The sequence below is a fragment of the Abramis brama genome (assembly GCF_963993115.1).
Source record: "Abramis brama genome assembly, chromosome: 11".
Classification (NCBI taxonomy): domain Eukaryota; kingdom Metazoa; phylum Chordata; class Actinopteri; order Cypriniformes; family Leuciscidae; genus Abramis; species Abramis brama.
Window position 1 is genome coordinate 6672501 of NC_139973.1, and position 13136 is coordinate 6685636.

At 35.7% G+C, this 13136-nt stretch overlaps 1 protein-coding gene across 1 annotated transcript in view; it reads right to left on the minus strand.

Moving 5' to 3' along the window:
* Positions 1-7506, minus strand: part of tafa3a (TAFA chemokine like family member 3a) — a 101619-nt gene extending 94113 nt beyond the window's left edge. The window contains exon 1 of the mRNA XM_084127717.1: positions 7033-7506. The gene's annotated coding sequence lies outside the window, so the exon portion shown is untranslated. The remainder of the gene's footprint in view (positions 1-7032) is intronic.
* Between the last annotated feature and the right edge of the window lie 5630 nt (positions 7507-13136).

The following is a 13136-nucleotide window of genomic DNA, read 5'->3' on the forward strand; positions in this document are numbered from 1 at the left end:
GTTAAGGAATAGTTTCCCCATTAAAAATAAAATGTCTGTCATCATCAAACCTAGAATGACACTTGTGATGCAGTCCGAATCATAATCACACTGTGTTTGTTCATTCGTTGGCCAGAGGAGAACTGGATCTCCAACTGATCCTGGTTTCTCCCAAGGTTTTTTTCTCCATTCTGTAACCTAATGGTTCATTGCCACTGTCACCTCTGGTTTTCTTAGTTGGAGACACTTAATATTATTCAACAATATTATTGATCTGACTGTACTGACGCTGTTGACTGAGAACTGAACTGAGCTGGATGACGATATAACTGCTTTTTAGATGAAATGAACTGATTTAATAATTGATCATCTTTTCAACTGAATCAACACTGAACTGACTTAAGCTGAACAACAGACAAAATGCATAATTTTCCTGTTATCACTGTAAAGCTGCTTTGAAACAATCTTTGTCGTATAAAGCGCTATATAAGTAATAACAGCTTCCATTTTGGTATTTTCCTTCCTTCAGAAGATTTCAAATCTAGTCATAAGTCATATGAACTGTTTTATAGGGTACTTCGTTGCACTGTAAATGAAAAAAATAATACTATTCCAGCCTTTCAACATCAAAATTTCCCATTTAATTCATTGTGTTGCTGTTCAAATTTTTTGTGAAATTCATTAGCAATTTCTGAGTGAAAACTGTTTCAAAGTAAATGCATGGAAATTTTCAGAATTTGCATTTATGAGTGAAAAATTTCTTTAATAATTGGATTAATCAGAATCAGAAAGAGCTTTATTGCTTGCACACACAAGGAATTTTTCTTGGGCCTTGTTTGATAACAAATTCTCTCGGTGGCGCTGCAGAAAATGATCTGAAATGCCAATATGTGGGTGAAAGCGAGCGTCTGTTTCTGTAATGCACTGTGATCTGTCATCAGACTGTCAAATGATGCTCTGAGATGCGAGACAGATTGCGATGCTGTGACCTTTGTTTGTGTGACCCGGGGAGCATAACCAATTTAAGTTGCCCAGCAGATACATTGACTTTAACAGAGCAGCGCCACGTTTCGCAGTGAAACAAACCGAAAAAAAAAAAAAAAAATCCGCAACTGCCCTTTGGTCTGTCTGTCAGCAATTCCCACAAATAACACGGCACAATAAAATCATCGCCCAACAGGCCCACAGGCGTTTTCAAAGGCTGCTGACGGCGATCTATAAAGCACAGTAATGGGTCACTTGTCATGGGGTGTGAAAGGGAAGATCTACGGCGGCTCTCCAGTCGCTCTCCTGGGAGCGCAATTAATCAAGGGCGAATAGTATCAGCATGCAACAAAAGCCGTAAGGTTATTACAGCCGCTGTTCTGCTGGATGAAATGCGATGATAGCGCTAATTGCAAAAAACAGCTGACCGCACACGAGACGCGGAAAAGCAAGATGAAGGGCAGATGAAAAGGATGGAGACAAAAGGAGGGGATGTAAAAGGAGGAGAAGTTGTGCAGAGAGTTGGTGAAGTCAGGGCCCGGCCCGGCTGACAAGATAAGCAGGGGTGTTCGCTTTCATTTCTGCCGCTCTGCTCTTGTTTTACGGCATGGTTCATTTTCATTTTGACACTTAGGATTTCATTACAGGCTATAAGCGAATAAGCTATGGGTCTTGATTACTAACACCCTGGCTGCATCCGGAATCACATTCTCTCTTGAGTGGGTACTTATTCTGAATAAGTGATTACTTCACGACCGTAAAAAAGAATGTTCTATATAGAATGAATGTGTACATGTAATCTGGACGTACATTCACCATGTTGTCATTATCATGTGACATACCAGCGTCAGTTGCGTCGCTTCACCATCATTCACAAATCCTCTCTCCGTTTTTACCTGATGTTGGATCAGTTTTATAAAGTTGTAAACATTTGTAATGACACATTTGTATAGTAAAAAAGGAAGAGCAGTAGTTAATTGTCTCTAATTGGACTGACTAGCCTATATGCAAAAACAAGCCCTAGAAATTAATAAAAGAACACATACAGTATTATACAGACACTTCATATTTAATGGAATTTGATGATTTTTAGATTCGATTTAATAGATTAAAGGGAAATGTTTTCCAGAAACACTTTTTGTGCTGGTTGAAATTCTCTTCCACGTCCTGAGAGAAATCAATAATAGAAGTGGTTTAAATATAAAAAATGTGCATATATCTTCTTTGGAAGACTCAGGACCAAAACATTTTCATCCAATCATTGCATTCGGACAGAATGTCTTAGGCCTGGTTCACACCGGACGCCGAAGCGACGCGTAAGCGGCGCGGAACGGAGGCCGCTTCCTTTCGGCGCCCATGTTAACCTATGGTGTCGTTCACACCAGACGCGGAGCGCCGCAGCCGGCCCGCGCCGTGAAACGCCAGTTTCGGCGTGTGGTCTATTTTTTGGGCGAGCCGCGAGTGATCCGCGTCAATTCCGGCAGGAAGTCACACCAAGAAACACGAGACAATCCGGTCAATTGTCAAAATATAAGCAATTTTCAAAAATTAAAATACCGCGAGTGACAAATGCGATCATATTTGTGTACCTAAACAGACTAGAAAGATGAAAACAAACAAAGAAAAAACACAACAAAATAGATTTAATAAATTTGAAGAGAGGATGTATATTTCAACGGTATATCTACACTACTACTGTCTACCATATTCTCTCTCTGGCTGCGTGTGTGTCTCAACAACGGATTAATAAAAGAAGTGTACAAACTTCTTGGTTACAGAAACATGGTGTATTCATTTTATGAGGTTATTTACTTACCCATGATGTAAAAAATAGCTCTGAATAAACGACAACTGAGCAGAAGCGCTTGTCGATCGCCGCGGAGAATACGCTTCTGGTGTGAACAGGCAGGCGCCGGACCGCACGTGATTTTCCGTTCCGCGCTGCTTCCGCGTCGCTTCAGCGTCCGGTGTGAACCAGGCGTTACCCGCCTGTCAACCTATGTATGCTTTACCTGCTCATCATCAGTATGTTCCTTTATGAGGCTATGCAGAGTTGTAGACAGTCACCGAGTGCCGAAAACCATGTCGTAATTATGGCATTAAAGAGATGACATCCCGTGACGTTTAACTCTGAGCTGTTGCATTTCAATGGCAACACTTTAAACGCCAAAATGAATCTGCAGCAGTCAGCTGATAAGTCAGAGCTCTTCAAGTTGTTTATGTTCATTATTATTGTAATGTTATGTGCTTTGAGATATGAGGTAGTTGTTTGCTCCCTGCTGTACGCGTTCATGTTTTGGAAGAGGAGTGGCTTTAGCTAGCTTGCTATTGCTATCCTCTCCGAAATTGCCTACCCTACCTTTAACCTTTCAAGAAAACATTTGTAATTGCTTGGTAAAAGGTGTTTTTGTGTATGTTTGGGCTGGGTTTTCGTTGCATTTACACTGTTTTGACCAGCAGGTGTCACTAGCATGGGGTTTTCAAGGGCTTTGAAACAGTGAATCAAAGCAAAGCAAATGGTTTAAATTGATTCAGAGTATTAAAAAGCTTTGTTTCTCCAATCACTACTGAAACCAAAGGTAGCTGCTTACTTGCCTAATCAGTGATTTAATAGAGTCTAGTTTATCTGATGACACCTGGACTTTGGACCCCACTGACTTTCATTGTATGATTAGATTATGTTCTTTTGTGTTCTGCGTAAGAAAGAAAACCATGAGGGTGAGTAAATGATGAAAACTTTCATTTTTGAGTGAAAATTTTAATTCCTTTAAGTGGGAGTCGTGGGTGTGTCAGTTAAAGAATCATGTGGAGCGAAGTCATTTGGAAATGTAGACTGCGTCTGAAAGCTTAGGCATAATGACTTGTTGCCTCGCTGCCCTATCAGGCAATGACTCTGCAGGAGGTACCTCACAAAACTGATACAGCATAACGGTTTAATGATCTACAACAAATTAGAAAGAGCTTTGGTGATAACAAAGCAAATACTTAATTACTTCAATAGTAAGTTCTTGTTGGAAATTAAAAAGTTGGTCACACAAACTGACCACCAACTGCAACTTTCAGGCTCCATATTTATTTTTTCACTCAACTATCATGGAATCGAGCACGCAGGGATGTGGGAGACCATATGCAGTGCGTGATACATCTCTGCTGCCTTCAAAAATGCAGAGCCGGACAGTAACGGAGTACATTTACTTGAGTACAGTACTTAAGTACAATTTTGAGGGATCTGTACTTTACTCGAGTATCATTTTTGGGGAGTACTCATGACTTTACTCAAGTACATTTGAGAGGCAAATATTGTACTCTTTGTATCCATAACTGTGAGTACCCGTTACTTCTTCTAAAAAAAAAATTAAAAAAAAGGAAAGGAAAAAATAAACATCTCGGAAACCCTCAATTTGTTGTTTCCCTCTCAAATGTGATTGGATTGTGCAGGCGCCACTGATTGGGACAGCCTATCAGCAATCACCTTCAGCTTTCCGCCAAAGTCAACTCCATGGTCAGATTTAGATAAGAGACGAAACCATGGACGAAACAATGGATGAAGATGCAACAGGTCCATCCCGGGAGTATTTTTTTCCCAGGATGGTAGGGGAAGACTCATGAATATTCATTAGGGAAGTCATCTCTGATTGGTCTTAACCCCAGTGACGGGTAGGTTTAGGGGCGGGGTTAGGGAGGTCATAAGACCCCCAGTGACGGGTAGGTTTAGGGGTGGGGTTAGGGGTAGGTCATCAGACCAATCAGGGATGACTTCCCTAATGAATATTCATGAGTCTTCCCCCACCTCGCCAGACTATTTCAATTTTCTGAACAAGTTAATGATAGTTTTCGCTTCAAGTGTTTGCTGTGTTTACCAATGTAAGCACTGTGGCAGTAGTAATGCAATATTTAGAAAATGTACACTTTTACTCTTGATACTCAAGTACTTTTAAAAACAAGTACTTTAGTACTTTTACTTAAGTAGACATCTGACTGTAGTACTTTTACTTGTACTTGAGTAAAATTTAGCAAGGGGTATCTGTACTTTTACTCAAGTAATGAAGCTGTGTACTTTGTCCGCCTCTGCAAAAATGAATCAGATAAAAGTATCTCAGGATGTTTAGGCAGAATGTGGCACCAACATTGTATTCAGACGTGCCTCGTTGCCTTCTCTGTATCCGGCCTGCAGAGACAGCATTTTTCAGCTTTCAGACACAGCCGCTGCTGTACTATTTAAACCTGTACGCATTTTGTGCAAAAGGCATGCCAGAAAACACCACTTATTTAGCCAGTTCATGAGGAACGTTCATGACAAAACTTAATTTCTCATCATTCTCTGTCGGCAGCATATGAATAATAAAATACACAGATAAATGCAACCTTTGCTGTTTACTTTGTTGCAATTGCACTAAAAGGCTTCCTAAAAGCCTTTGTTTGTCAGGATGTGAAAAGATCTAAAGTTATATGAAAGTGCTTAACTGTGTTCATTTACTTCCAAACAATATCACTTAAATGAACCAAATCACTTGTGAATCATCCGATGCATCAAATCACATATCAGAATTACGACTTCAGAACTCGAAAATTCTCAGAAGGCTTTGAATTCTGATGATCTATAGAACAAATGTAAATGAGCTTTAGACAACCAAGTGAATATTTAATAACCGCAATGCAAGCTGAAAAATAGCATTCAGAAATTAATTTACTTTCAACCGCTCCGTCAGATGCCATTTTTATTCTTTGAACCAACCACTGAACTGTACAGATTTATGGAATCATTGTTAGTGAAGTAGACACATATGTAATAATGACTTTACAAACCACTAGATGGAGCAATTTCAGTAAATATGAATATAAACAATATAAACAATTGCTGCGTTTCAAATAAGATAAATTCTGAAGGGCACTTCGGAGTGAGAACAATCATGGCCAGCATATTGAAGTGCTTAAAACTGGCCACTTCAATGGGAACCTTCAGAATGAAGGGTTTCGAAGGGAACTACTGATGGACACTTCGCTCCCATGATTCTTTGAGCAGGCAAGCAGCGTACACAATTGTGCAACCACTGCGCCTCCAAGATGACTCAGAAGTGCGTTCCAAGGAACAGTTTTTTTTGTTGTTTTTTTTTGGTCCCCTATACACCTTTCTTCCCTTCGAAGCATTTCACTTCAGTAGTGTGACATACTTCTGGGGAAAACCCCATAACCCATGCAGTCAGCACCTTACACATTTGTGGGTACGTACACTGAAAGTGCACAAACTGTAAAATAAAGTGCAACCAAAAAAAGTGTAGGGAGGGACTTAATTTTAGGATTGGATTGGATTTGAAGTTAAGGAACGTCAGCCAAACATGGATTGTTTCCTACAGTCCTGCCTGATAATGATAAGGCAGCATTTTGAAGATTTCTAACACAGTCATTGAATTTTTTTGCAAAGGTGCACCTGTACTGTGGCCTGCAGCACAGATGCTGACTGACTATAATAATCCTTGTTCAGTAATTATGGGTTATGTGACATTGATCTGCAACCCCAACAACAATCAGCAATTATTCAGATCCAAACAAGCCATTTAACTCTCAAACACACCAGCACAGAGGATTTGGCATCGGTCGGCTGGGTGTTCCTCATGTGTTCCACCATATGTCCAACTTTAGTGGTCACCATCGTCTCTCTATTATTAACTACCCAATCCATCGACATCATATCATCATCAGCTCTCGTATTCTCACTACCATTACCATCTTCATATCACCAGCTCAATGTCATTTATTAATCAAAATTCCACACAGTTATGAAATAAATACATAGTAAATCTGCATCACTACACTTTAAATCAGGAACAGAATAGCTGTCGATTATGTTCATATATACATATAACAAGTATGTGTGTGTGTGGTTGTTTTGTTTATTTTTTTATTTAATTTGGAACTAAAATTATAACAATATATTATAAATAAATAAACAATTATTATAAAATATCATACCATTTCCAACATCCTTTATGCTCCGTCATAACTCAGATGTACAACGCATTTTTCTTATTTCAAAGCTAATTTCTAATATAACATAATCATAAGACTTACCTGTCGTTGAGCCGTCAATAAAAGTGAAGGGATAATAACGGTCTCATTTGCTTTTCATTGTCAGAAGTAAAACCCCAGCAGTGCCAAAGACTGATAATTTCCCTTTGCGCAAAAACGATCCCGAGAAAAGCATCACCTACAGATTAAAACAAAAATGCAAATCAAATTAAAACGATTCCTGCGCCAGTTCAGAAAGTCTCAAATGAGTCCTTCAAACTCCCACTCTCCAAAGTTCCTTCAGATGCGTCTGAACTTTGCGCGTTGGAACGGATCTGAATAAGCATGGATGATGAGATATTTAGTTGCAGTTATTATAACGAAGGGTTCAAATATCCATTCTAGGTTTCTCATGTGGTTGTGAAGTGAGGGCTTTGGGCTGCTGCAGTCATGCGTTCAGGATGGCTGCTCGCTGTGTTGTGTGGAGAGGGATGGTGAGGTGCTCGACTCGCCTCTCAAGTGTTCAGCACTTCAAGCATCCGGAGGAACCCATGGGAGAGAGTTCTGTGCGCGCCCGGCGCTGTGGAGAAATGGCGCCCCCTGCTGGCTACTGACTCGTTACACATGATAAATGAATGTCATTGCTATTAGATTGCAAAATATCAGACCCATTGACATCTGTACGGAAGCCAATTTCCGCCATATATGACACTTTTATGTCATCATTATGAGTTTTTATGTCATAATTTTGGCATTTTAATTAAAATTATGGGTTTTTTAAGTCATAGGCTAATTTTGACTTGTCATCTCATACATTTGACTTAGTATGTCAATTTTGACTTTTTATGTTTTTTTCCCTTTATGTGGTGGAAATGGGCTTCCATACATTTGTTTACAGGCGTATCTTTTCATAATAATTTACGTAATCATTTATTTGAATAATTTCATCATTTAAAAAAGATATTTCTATAAAAGTCGTAATTATGACATACTAAATCATAATTATGAGATAAAAAATCGGAATTGACATACTAAGTCATCATTTTTACTTTTATATCATAATTATGACTTTTTGTCATAATTTACTTTGTATGTATAATTATTACTTTTATGTAATCATTTCCACATTTTATTAATGATTATGACTTTTTAATTCATAATTTTGACTTTTTAAAGTCATTATTATGATTTAAGTCACAAGTTAGATTTTTCATCTCATAAATATGATGTCCTAGTTTCGACTTTTTATGTCTTAATTTTAGTCTTAATTTTTTCCCCTTATGTGGGGGAAATGTGCTTCCATACATTTGCTTACAGGCATATCTTTTCATAATAAATATTTAATATTAACACATTTTATAACAACTTGTGTATCTTAGAGCTACAATTTTGCCTAACTCAAAAGAAATATTATCACTGAAAAATTTCAAATAAAAACAAGCATATTAATTTTTAAAAACTCTAGCATAATTTGTTTGCAAATGTAACTTTATTTGAGATTTTTTATATGCAAAGAAGTTAAGTTTATTTAAAATTCAAAATACTTTTGGAATCATAAGTAGGGGAATACAGATCAAAACACATATTAATGAACCCCAAATTGCACAGAACTTTGATCACTAATCACTTATTTAATTTGTTCAGTCAATTCCAACATGATTTCCTCTGAGAAGCGAGTTTGATATTGCATGAATGATTCTGCTTTGCAAAGATGGCCGCACTTTTCTCAGCTGCCTCACAAAATGACATGTGCATCATTGCACATGCATGTTTTTGCTCAGAATATGGCCTCTACTGTTATTCTCACATTAGGTCTCACTTATAAAATGGTTCAATATGGTAATTCTAGTACTATTATGACTTCATCAGATTGCTCTGGCTTCCCACTTCCATAAGAAGCAGATGGGAAGAATAATCAATGAGGTCAGTGATTGCTTTGGCTCAGGGATGATGCACAGTACATTAGTGTTCACCTTTAATGGCCATAGACTCTCTACTAGCATCATAAACAAAACCCTCCCGCTGATGGCTCGTGCCCTGCACAAACCGATCAATGCTTTTTGCTGTTGTTGTTGCCTTTTGTACGGTTGGTCCATTTTAAGAACTTTTACAAATATACATTTTTAAAACAGATAAATAAATCAATATATCAGGTCATCTAATGACCCAAATGCAACATGAAGTCAGTATCAAATCTCACAAAAGATTTCTCACAAAAACATTAAAATGAAAAGACAAAATATATATTCTGCATAAAAGAAATAAAGCCTATTTATGACCATGAAGATTTTTGACACTATTTTCATGACAACACATTGGCATTACCGTCTATTTGTCTATTTGCAATTTCCATTATTTTTAAAGGTGATTCCTTATTGGAATACAACAGATTTTTATTATTATTATATAGAGGAGCTAAAATTAGCAATAATTACATAAAGTTGAAATACTTCACATGCCGTTAAATAATTAACTAAAAAGATATATATTTTTGTTTCACATAACATAATTTTTTTTGCATTACGGTAATGAGAATTGGGTAGAGCCTATCATGTAAGAAACTTTATGGTCCAATTGACTTCATTTTACATTTTATAGTGAAATATAGCAAGACATGTTCTTGACAGTGGTGATTCTTAATTATTATTATTTAAATCTACTTAAATTACACTGTAAAAAATATTTTTGGATTTTAGTAAACGAAACTTAATTTACTGTGTTTATCCAATTAATTTGTTCAATGTGTCCAAATTACTGTCTATCTATCTATCTATCTATCTATCTATCTATCTATCTATCTATCTATCTATCTATCTATCTATCTATCTATCTATCTATCTATCTATCTATCTATCTATCTATCTATCTATCTATCTATCTATCTATCTATCTATCTATCTATCTATCTATCTATCTATCTATCTATCTATCTATCTATCTATCTATCTATCTATCTATCTATCTATCTATCTATCTATCTATCTATCTATCTATCATACAGTGTAGCAGTACAACAATAAGATCATGTTTAAGTATATGGATGGATGGATGGATGGAATTTAATAGTTTTTTTTTTGCATTACAGTAATGAGAATTGGGGGGGGGGGGTTAAGGAGGAATGTGTTATATACTGTAGGCTATATACTGTCATAATAAAAATATGGTCCTAAAATAGACCTCTTTTCACATTTTATAGTGACAAGTTCTTGACAGTTTTCTTGATTCACCTAAATAAATGAACATGTTAGCCATGTAAAGTGATGATGTGATTTAGAAAACTACCAACATTTGCAGCTCTTATGCTCAAATATCTTATGCTTTTTTTTGCTTTTTTTTTTTGCTATATGAAATTAACAAGCAAAACTGATCCAAGACTAGTAACAGAAACACAATATTCCCGTCCTCAGCTGTGGTGTTGTAGCACATAGAAGATGAGGAACATGAAGGATCTGAATTCTGGAGTAATCTGTCCTCATTATCATGATGGATGTGTGTCTGTGGGACTGCGTTATATAACCTTTGCTCTGAAGGTGCTTCATCTTCGCTGGCCGTGTAATATTCCCAAAGAATTTCTGGCAGTGCATGCATCAAAACAAAATTGAAGCAGGATGCCACTATATCCAGGTTGGAACACATGACATGATTGTGAAATAACAGCTGTGATGTAATGACATGCCCTTGGGTCATTTGCACAAATTCTGAATTCTAACGGGTTAGTGAAAGGCACATGAGAACTAAGTGACAAGTGCCTCACATCTGCGTTATGCTGAGGATAAGGACTGCTCACATTTGTCCTTATTTGGAGCCAGCACTTTTGGTGCATATCTCATTTAGTCATTCGCTTAAGGGTGAAACTCAAGCCTCGGAGATAGTGTTATATGTTTCCTGAGATTCCTTTGTTTCAGGGCCAAGCAGTCCATCACACCATGGAGACGCAAGGGCATGAAGCAATTGTGACTGTGAGTGGAAGGCTGACTGGGACACAATGGTGTTTTTGTGTGTGTGGAAATGCATAGAGCAAGGTTTATGGACAAGGTGTCATTTTATATAACTCTAACCTTTATATACTTGTGAAACACGTCATTTTTGCTCATATCTAGTGAGAATTTGATACGTTTAATAAATTCTTATTGAACATAAAATATATATAGCAAGAAAAGTAGATACATTTACTTCAGTTTATTGTAGAAAATCAATATTTTTATTTTATTTTATTCAAATATTCAAATAAGAGTTAATATACTCAAAACAAATTTGAGTATTATAAATTTGAGTAAAATAAATCTGGAGTATTATTTGATACATTTGATAAACTCTTATTGAACAAAATAGAAAGAAAAGTAGATTGTTTTAAATTTATTTTTGTTTATTGTAGAAAATCAATATCTTTTTATTTTTTATTATATTATTTTATTTTATTTCATATCATTATTTCATTTTATTTTATTTTATTTTGTAATCACACAAACCTGAGTTTGAAATTGTATTTATACATATCGTAAATTAAATTAAATGAAAACAGGCATGCCATAAACTTTATTTAAAATAAATAGAAAATAACAGTTCATATACTCAAAACATATTTAGGCCTACATTTTTGAGAATTATTTGATATGTTTGATGAACTCTGGCTGAACATAAAATATATGTAGTGTAGCAAGAAAAGTAGTTTTACATATTATATATATATATATATATATTATTTTATGTTTTATTTTATTTTGCAATCACACAACCCTGAGTTTAAAATTATTTATACATATCCTAAATGAAAATAAATGAAAACAGGCATGCCATAAACTTATATTATATGAACATATAAAATAGATTTAAAAAAAGAGTTCATATGCTCAAAACATATTTAGACTGAAATTTAAGATTTGAGTATTTGAATTGCATATAAAACTTCCATCTATTTGGATTACAGTTTTATTATAAACAAACTAATAAACTTAATGTGATGCATATTTCAGTCATAAATGAAACGGGTAAGATTTCTGTAGTAGTACTAATAAACTGAATTTATTTTCAATACAAATAACCAGGTTTATTTATCATCAATAAATCCATGCATTTTAACTAAATGAATATTGCTTGTTCCACAGCTATCCATAACTGAACCATGTTCATACTTTTTAACTGAATAAAATGAACAGATTCATACTGATTGCTCTAAGCAATTTAAATAAATACATTATTTAAATGAAATTAAATAGATGCAAAATTAACAATAAACTATGCATGATTTTTGAGTGTAGAAATATTACCTGTTTATTATCGGTTTTCATTTATGCATGACTGATAAATATGCAACACATTAAGTTTAATAGTTTGTTATGTTAAAAGCCTACAGGGGGTTTGGAGAATAGATGGATGGAGTTCATAAAATATTAGGTTTGACCTCCTAAGATGTGGTAGAAGAAATATTTCTGAAACATATGCACACCTTGCTAAAAAAAAAACACCTTTGTGAAAAAAAATAAAAAAATAAAAAAACTCACTTCCAAAGACTAAAGTGTATTCCAGTCTAACAGGGTACAGCTATTCATTGAGTCAAAATAAGATTGCTTGAACAAAACCATGTTCTTCATTTGAACTCAAAGGGTATCCTCTGTGAATGTGATGAATGCAGCATGTCTTGAGCTTTAAAACAAAATTAAAGTGTAATGTGGAGGAAGAGAGAGAGAGAACAGGGAACTAATAGTTTCGGGGGAAAGTAGCTGTGAATCAATAATTCAATATGAGTTCCTGTTATTGCCAACATGATGCAACAGGTTCACAACACACAGTCATGGAGAGTTATGTACACATTACTGTGTGTTCATTTACGCTTTAATCAATAGATTCTCCCAATATAACCTGTTATCTGCAGCTGGTCATACAATGGTTGATCCAGTACCTTGCATTTCCTGTGGAAAATCAAATAGAAATATTTCAGCTGGAAATACGTTTTCCAAAAATATACATAATTAAAGTTTTAGCATGATGGAAAATAATCATGTATGATTTTAAGAACAATGAAACAGAAATTGTTATAGCAAGGTTTATAGTCAAATTCTGTAATGGTGTTTTTTGTGTGTGTGTGTGTGGGGGGGGGGGGGGGTGGGGGGGGGGGTGGGGTGGGGTGGGGACAAATACTTGCAATTACGCAAGTAACGACGACAAAT